Here is a 9,526-nt window from a genome sequence, read left to right as displayed (position 1 = left end):
ATCACCATACATTACATCATTAGTTTTTGATGTAGGGTCCCATGATTCATTGTTTGCGTACAACACCCAGTGCTCCATTCAATATGTGCCCTCTTTAATACCCATCACCAGGCTAACCCAACCCCCCACCCCCTCCCCTCTAGAACCCTCAGTTTGTTTCTCAGAGTCCATAGTCTCTCATGGTTCGTCTCTCCCTCCGATTCCCCCCCCCTTCATTTTTCCCTTCCTACTATCTTCTTCTTCTTCTTTTTTTTTTAACATATAATGTATTAATTGTTTCAGAGGTACAGGTCTGTGATTCAACAGTCTTACACAATTCACAGCGCTCACCAAGCCCATTATATTTAATAGGGACTTATGTTGTATGGATATTGGTGAGAATTCTGTGAGTTTACATTAGAGTCCATTCCTCCCAAAAGCTCTTGTGATTATTTCCAATATGGAAGTATTTTAGTTTTATTAGTTAGCTTCAGATTTCAAATATAAAACTCCTGGAACAAGAATACTTTTTTAATTGAAGTATAGTCCACTCACAATATTACATTACAGCTCAGGTGTACAACATAGTGATTTGACAAATAAATACATTAGGCTATGCTCACCACAAGTGTAGCTACCATCTGTCACCATACAGTGCTATTACAATATCATTGACCATATTTCCTAAGCTGTCCCTTTTATCCCCGTGACTTATTCATTCCATGACTTGGAGCTTGTATCTCCCACTCCCCTTTGCCCATTTTGCCCATGCCTCCTCTCTGGCAACCATCAATTTGTTCTCTGTATTTATGGGTCTCTATCTGCTTTTTCTTTAGGTATTTATTAATTTGTTTTATTTATTTATTTATTTTTAGATTCCACATATAAGTGAAATCATATGGTATTTGTCTTTCTCTTCTTAACCTATTTAAGTAAGCATTATACCCTCTAGGTCCATCCATGTTGTTGCAAATGGCACGATCTCATCCTTTTTTATGGCTAAGTAATATAAGAGAACACTTTTTTTAAAGATTTTATTTATTTATTTGACAGAGAGAGAGACAGCAAGAGAGGGAACACAAGCAGGGGGAGTGGGAGAGGGAGAAGCAGGCTTCCCACAGAGCTGGGAGCCTGATGTGGGGCTCTATCCCAGGACCCTGGGATCATGACCTGAGCCGAAGGCAGATGCTTAATGACTGAGCCACCCAGGCACCCCAAGAGAACACTTTTTAATCAAATGTTTAGGATGTACTATTTTGTCCATCTGCTATCTCATTCAAATGAGAATTGCTTCTTTGTAAGTCATTTTTGAAAGCAGGTTTTTGGCTTGTTTCTTTTATTAAATACTTTTCCCTTTCACTGAGATGTTTGCACTTTGAGTGTGCTAGCATTATGTGGGCACTCAGTTCCTATTTATCACATTGTGGATTTTCTTTTTCCCTCTGTTTCTGGTTAAATTTTAGGGTTCTATCTTCTTCATGGCAGCCTTGGCTTCTGAGACACTATGGCCTTTGCCTTTCAGTTTCCTCTTCATGTTTGGTCATAATTTTGGGTAACTTGTTAACCCATCTATGCAAGTAAAATGTAGGTTTTAATTTACAAGGGGGATTTTTGTTGTTGTTTGTTTGTCTGGCTTTTGTATAACATCTAGTTGGCTAACTTACCAATAGCTCAGTTTCAACAACTACATTTTCTATTCCAAAAGCCCTGCTTCACCTGACTGATGCAGATATTGCAGATGTGCAATACTGACTTGATATTAGACAGACTTCTCTAGAACTGTTTATTAGACATAACTTGCTTATTCCTGTGTCTACTTTAATAGATAACTCTGACCTTGAACTTGCCACATATATTTGACTACTGAATATTTTATACTCACTATCTTTTTCCATAGCTTCAAATCTATATTTGAGATGCCTTCCAAAATAGCAAAGTCTCACGTGTTCCACTCTAAACTTTTCTTGACATTCCTGATGTTTTAAAAGCCAGGGCCTAATTTTGCTGAGGCCGGTTATTCATTTTACCAATTCTTACTCTTAAAAGGGGAGAAATTGACATTTTTAAAAACAGAAGGTATATCTAGGAATAAGGGTTTTTTTGCTTGTTTTGTTTTGTTTGTTTGTTTTTTGCCTTTCAAAAGATTAAATTATTACTGAATTTTTCAACTCAGTATTGGATTCTCTATGAAAAAGGAGGGTCATGATTTCATTTGTTCTATAGATAGCAAAGACAAGGTGTCTGAAGCTGATGAAGTAGGTCTAAAATGTTGCAACCCAAAAGGTGGAAGTAATTAAAAAAACAACATGATAATTATGATAACAAACACTTATATATGTGATACTATTCCAAATACTTTGTATATATTAGCAGTTTAATTCTTATAATAACCCTGTGAGGCAGATATATTATTGTCACCACAATTTTTAGATAAGCTCTGGCCCAATGAGGTTCAGATTGCTCACTAATTGTCACAGAGCTATTAAATATGGCTTTTGAGCACACAAGTTTCAGAATCACTCTTATGTCTATATATAATAGTACATGAAAATTGTTATTTTTATTTATCAAAGAAAAAAGAGATTGAAGAAGGTGAGAGATCCATTTGTAAGATTTATCAAGAAGCTGGACCTTAAAGAAAGGGTAGTTGGTATATTATAATGAAGAGAAAATAAAGGAGATCTTCACAAGAGGCTGGGTACAAATCCCTGATTTGACATTTACCAACAAGTTGCTTTCTTGGAAAATCTATGTAGTCTCATTGACCATGAATTTCATGTTCTGTACAATGGTTACAACTATAACAACTCTTCAGTCTCTTGTGAGGACTAAAGGTTAGGGAACAAGCACTATACCATAAATGTCAAATTTTCCTTTTTTTTTTTTTCTTTTAAGTGTCACTAATGAACCAATATTTTTTAGATGGGAGAATTTTGGGGCAGATGCTAATTGTATAAAGTTCAAAATAATCACTACATGATCTGGAGCATTAAGACTAGTCTGGATATGTAGAAAAATTTCCTAAGGAAGACATTTCTGATATGACTCAATGTGAGGTTGGTTTCAGGTTCAGTGCATCTTCACTTCCCTTTTGGAAAGCAATCTACCAATACGCACTTTTAAAAATTTCACATCTCTTTAGTAGAATAATTTCACATCTGGAAATCAAACTGGAGGCAATGATCCTAAACATGTGAGGGAATTTGCGAAGTTCATTATAGTTTTAATGATAAGTAAACAACTTAAATATTGACTACAAGTAGAAGAATTAAATAGATCATGATATTTATTTATTTATTTGTGTTTATTTAGTTATGTTCAGTTAGCCAGCATATAGTAAATCATTAGTTTTGGATGTAGTGTTCATCGATTCATTAGTTGCATATAACACCCACTACTCATTATAACACGTGCCCTCCTTAATACCCATCACCCGGTTATCCCATTCCCCACTCCCCTCCCTTTTGTAACCCTCAGTTTGTTTCCTGCAGTCCAGAGTCTTTCATGGTTTGTCTCCCTCTCTGATTTCTTCCCATTCAGTTTTTCCTCCCTTCCCCTATGGTCATCCATACTATTTAATATAATATTATGCATGAAACCATTTCTGGAAGTTTAGGTGTCTTGTTACTGTAAGTAACAAGTAACTTATGTGGACATTATTATTACAAATGTAGTAAAGAAAAAATAAAATTAAAACTCTAGAAAAGTCTGGGGGAAAAGGCAAATGCTGTTGGCAAAAAAAAAAAAAGTTGCTAAACTGATTATCATATCTCTTCTGCTATTATTAATCTTCATATAGACTGATCTAAAGTGAACTGTTGTTCTTGCTTAAGCCAGGAAACATCATTCCAGTGCCTTGTCTATGTGACCACTGAACCTGCTTTAGACTAAAATTTGTACTTTATAAAAAAGTATCAATAGTTCATACTTCCCCTTATTAATGTGATTTTGCTGAATTAAAACACTGTCAGTTTAATTATAAAATCTAAGTTTATTTTATTTACTTAATATTTTATGATATTATAATCCAATTTAGATAATTTCTTATCTAACTGCAATAGTAAGATGATTTGACATTTATTTTGCTTTATTTTACTTGAAAAGTCTCTTCTAAAAGTTTCCAACAACTATGCTGTTGTTGATACTATTTCTGGATTTTTCTCAGGCCTTCAAAAATCCTTTGTCATCTTACAATATTCCAGAAGAGTAAAGTGCTGTGGGCCGAACATCTAAAGTAAACTGGTTTTGTATTATTTCATAAAGCAATTACTACGACTTACAGTTGCTCAGAACTGGCCTTGAAGGACTGTCTCAGTCTTAGGTGCCACAGACAGTTGTATACCAAAGATTTGCAGGTTCTGGAAACAGCTGGTACCATTAAATAAGTTATTCAATTGGGATTACAGGAGTATAATTAAAGACTCTGAAGAAGGATCTAGAGCAGATTTGTTTCCCTTCATGTAACAAACATTGTAGTGATTGCAATGTATCCAGAATAATGCAATCCAAATGGGATACAAATTTTAAAAAGATATATATATATATTTAAATTTGTTTCCCATGTCATCTTAGATTTATATTTGACAGGAAAAGAGAGAAACATACACACAAATAAATGTGATACTAATAATGATTATGAGAACTTTTCTTTGAGCTTGTTGTTGCTTCCATTCTCTTTGTGATTTGCCATTTACAGATGATTCTCCTGAAAATATTTTCCAATCATTATGTTCATATTTATCACCTCTGTTTACTTTTTATTAAAAGTATAGTTATCACATATTCTGTTACGCCACCCTGAAGTAATACCAGAAGCTTTCAAGAGTGTAAACTCCACTGTCCCACCAGTATTTACAAAATGACCATAGTAATCATTAATACAATTAGGTACAAGCCAGACATATTGACAGAACAAAATATCCCCAAATAGAAAAGCATATGAAAAGAGAAGGAACATAATTTCTTTAGGTTTTTATTTAGATGAAAGGGAAGAAAAAGCTGACACTAATTAAGAAGTAGAACATCGGGCGCCTGGGTGGCTCAGTTGGTTAAGCGACTGCCTTCGGCTCAGGTCATGATCCTGGAGTCCCGGGATCGAGTCCCGCATCGGACTCCCTGCTCGGCGGGGAGTCTGCTTCTCCCTCTGACCCTCCTCGCTCTCATGCTCTCTGTCTCTCATTCTCTCTCTCTCAAATAAATAAATAAAATCTTTAAAAAAAAAAAAAAAAGTAGAACATCATATTGGGTCTCTCAGAGAATTATAAAAGCAAGAGAACGAAGTTTTGGGTTAAATTTTTAGGAATAATGTACAAAACCTTGTATAGAAATGGCCTTTGGGGGTGGCTGGGTGGCTTAGTCATTAAGCATCTGCCTTTGGCTCAGGTCATGATCCCAGGGTTCTGGGATTGAGCTCTGCATGGGGCTCCCTGTTCCACGGGAAACCTGCTTCTCCATCTCCCACTGCCCCTGCTTGTGTTCCCTCTCTCGCTGTGTCTCTGTCAAATAAATAAATAAATAAAATCTTAAAAAAAAAAAATGAAATGGCCTTAGGAAATTTTACTGCTTTAATTCCACCAAACATCAGGAAAAAAAAATGATTTGTTGTCCATTCATTGCACTTTGCACTGAGAAATTGAGTTTGTAAACACAGCATTTCCTGAAAGTGAGATATGTTTGCTGTCAAATTCACAAGCAAAATGAGTTTCAAGTCTATGATTCTTCCCGTGGAAGTCTTGCATGAATGCATCATATGAGTAGAGCCTACATAATAAGTCAACATTCTAACTGGAAGGAAGTAGGGAAATATAATTTTTTTTTAAATTCTGGGTTCTACCTTGATAGTAGGTCTAGAACGGTTTTATTTTAGAAAAGTCTGGGGGAAAAAAATAAACAATTCTGGGGAGAAAGATGTAAATTTCCAAATTTCCGAATATGGCTAGAGTGTTCCAAGGTTGCAGGACAGCTAGAAATCCTGTCTATCATAATATTATTTGGTTTTCTTTAAACTGAAATGATCAAATCCATCCTTTAAAACCATTTATAAAGTATTACTCAATAATTTTAAAGAATAAAATCATCAAAATTCAGTATATGTTTTTTGTTAGTGATGATTACCTCTCACATGGTATAATACTTTACTAATTTTACTTCAATAGGTGACATTTTATTTAAACAATCTGAAATAAAAGTACCTCTCAGTGTTTTTTGAGTATGAATAAGTCTACTATTATCAATAAATTTGTCCTGTCCTTATAGTTTGATAATAGAGTGTTTCCTTTCATATCATTCCTTTCATATCATTCATATCAAATAAGAACTTCCAGTATACAGTGCTTGGGTGGCTCAGTCACTAAGCGTCTGCCTTCAGCTCAGGTCATGATCCCAGGGTCCTGGAATCGAGTCCCACATCGGGCACCCTGCTCGGCGGGAAGCCTGCTTCTCCTTCTCCCTCTCCCCTTGCTTGTGTTCCCTCTCTCACTGTCTCTCTCTCTCTGTCAGATAAATAAATAAAATTTAAAAAAAAAAGAACTTCTGGTATAACTATGAAACATGAGAAATAAATACAATTGAATAAAAAATTATGATACCTGATATTTTATTTATTTATTTATTTTTATTTTTATTATTATTATTTATTTTAGAGTTTATCTTTAGTATAGCAATTTTTTTGTGCATTATATTAAGAAAAGAAAAAAGGGATCCAAAAAACATCAGTTCATAAAACATAATTGGTCCTATGAAATCCAAGTTTAAAATATTAATTAATCATTCAAAATATTTGCAAAAGAATTGTTTGCAAATTTATTCTAGGAAACAGGAAAAAGACCAAAAATATATCAAGTATTCAATACAAGGGAATGTGGGAGAATCAGTTTTGTGATACTTGAGGTAGTCAAACAACAAAACTAAATTTAAAATAGTCAATTGATAGTCAAGTAAATTTAAAATAGTCAATTACAATACAAATCAAGAAAAGTAAATGAGATATTGCAAATTTAGAGAAAAAGATTTCAACCATATTAGCACTGCTGAATTCCGATTCTGTATAATGAAAGGCAAATTTGAGAAAAAAATTCCAGAAATCAGAGATGAAAGACAAAAAATCAATATGACTAAAGAGATTAATTATTTAATTATTATGTACTCATTCTTTGATTCCAGGAAACTTATATTGGGTGTTTGTTATTTGCCCTGAAATATTGTAACTACTTTGAGTAGAAAACAAAATGGCAAATGCAAAATTCCCCTACTGGTGGAGCTAACATTCCTGGAGTAGACAAAAAGAAAGAAACCACTGAATATATGATGTAAATTCTTGTGGTAGTAAGTGCTATGAAAAGAAATAAAGTATGTAAAGATGACCAAGAATAGTAAGTGGTTACTTAAAGTTAGGATGGTCAGGGAATACTTCAAGGAAAACACCTTCAAAAGAGAATGAGTCATGTTAAAATCTGTGGAAAGTGCATTTCAAGCAGAAGCAAGCACTATGTACTATACCTGCTATTTTTAGTGGTTATAATAAATTTAAACAATGATGTTTAACATGATTGTTAAATATCTAAGTCTCCAAGTTTAATCAATACTGCTATTCTACTCTGGGGAAGTATATGAAGAATACTTTACATCTATTATTATTTTGTATTTTAGTTTCACATTGTTCCAACCTCTAAGAAACATAGTTATTAATGTTTCATTAAATTTTAATATAAATTTACTAACATTTTAAGCATCTGTTTTTCTTTTCTTTTTCTTTTTTTTTTTGGAAACTATACTGCAACTTAGTACAACAAATTTTTGAACAGTAGATTTATGTGGGACTCACTTGTGGATTTATTTTCCCAGCAATAGAATGACTTCTTTGTTCAGCCTTTTAAACTACTCCAAGGTCTGCCTAATGAAATAATTTCAATTAGCTATTTTCTTTCAGAGCTAACTTCTAAGAATGGCATTGAGGAGTATGATCTAGATAAGAGCTCATTGGTCCAATTTATGTTAATTCTTGAGAATATGTCTGGCCTTTGATTAGTCATTTGAGAGGCAAAGGAGACTGAAGTTCTTAGAAGAAGGTGCAGTAATACACAATCCATGATATAGATGCCTCTACAAACTGAAAGCATAAAATCAAACGTCAGGGGAGGAGCAAAATGACGGAGGAGTAGGAGACCTAAATTTCATCTGGTCCCAGGAATTCAGCTAGATAGGGATCAAACCATTCTGAACACCTATGAACTCAACAGGAGATCCAAGAAAAGAATAGCAGCAACTCTCTGAACAGAAAGGCAACCACTTTCTGGAAGGTAGGACGTGCAGAGAAGTGAATCTGAGGCAATATTCAGGAAGATAGACGGTGGGGGAGGGGACCTACATCAGCCGCTACTGGCAAGTGATAGCACAGCAGAGCACAAAATCAGAAATTTTAGAAGTCTGCTCCGCTGAGGGACGTTGCTCCAGTGGCTAAGTAGGGAGCGGAACCCTCGCTGGGACAGTGTGATCTCAGGACCCTCGGGGTCACAGAAAGACGGGGGTCCCTGAGTGCGGCAGAGCTCCCAGGTATCAGAGTGGGGAAGCCTGCTGCAGAGATGGAGCTGAGGAGTGGACTCTCAGCTTGGGGTTGCCATAAACCATGATCCGTGGCACAGTTGGGCCACTGCTCTTCCAGCAGGGACCCAACAAGCGGCAGATCCAGGGAGACTCTCCTTCCTCCCCCGGGAGGAGTGGCGCGGGAGCACACCACAGGGATCTGCTGGGTTTGGAGACTCCACACGGGGTCGGGTGCCAGAGATAGGAATGCTCAGTCACAGGCTGGGTGAGCATGGAGTGCGGCTGGAGACTGGGGAGATGGGAGTGATTGACTGCTTTTCACTGGGGGCACACTGAGGAGTGGGGCCCCAAGTTATTGGCTCCTCTGGGGCAGAGATTGGGAGGCCTCCATTTCAATCTTGTCCTCCAAAGCTGTATGGCAAGCTTTCAGGGAACAAAAGCTATGGAGAGCAAACCCGAACAGATTACTTAGCCCAGCCCTGGCAAAGGTAGGGCAATTCCACCTCCAGCAAAGACATTTGGGAACCACAGCAACAGGCCACTCTCCCAGAAGATCAGCAAGAACAGCCAGCCAAGATCAAGTTTACCAATCAAGGAGAACAGCAGAACTCCAGAGCTAGGGGAATACTGCACATAGAATTCATGGCTTTTTTCCCATGATTCTTTAGTCTTTCAAAGTTAATTTTTTTTTTAACTTTTTGTTTTTGAGTTTTTCTTTTTCCCTTTTTCAACCAACATCTTATCAATCCCTTTTTAAAAAAATCTTTTTTATTTTTCATTTTTAGATTCATATTCTACCCCTTCATAGTAGTTAACCTTATTTTTTATATATATTGTTCTCTCTTTAAAATTTTGGGATACAGTTTCTTCTGACAGACCAAAATATACCCTAAATCTCTAGTGTATGGCTTTGTTCAAGTCTCCTGCCTGATCACATTCTCTCCCCCTTTTTTTTTAATCCCCTTCTTTCTTTTTTCAACCAACTTCTTATCAATTTCTTTTATAA

This window comes from Neomonachus schauinslandi, chromosome 1 (genome assembly GCF_002201575.2).
Source record: "Neomonachus schauinslandi chromosome 1, ASM220157v2, whole genome shotgun sequence".
In the NCBI taxonomy this organism is placed as follows: domain Eukaryota; kingdom Metazoa; phylum Chordata; class Mammalia; order Carnivora; family Phocidae; genus Neomonachus; species Neomonachus schauinslandi.
The sequence above is the reverse complement of the archived record's forward strand: the minus strand, read 5'-3'. Positions refer to the sequence as shown.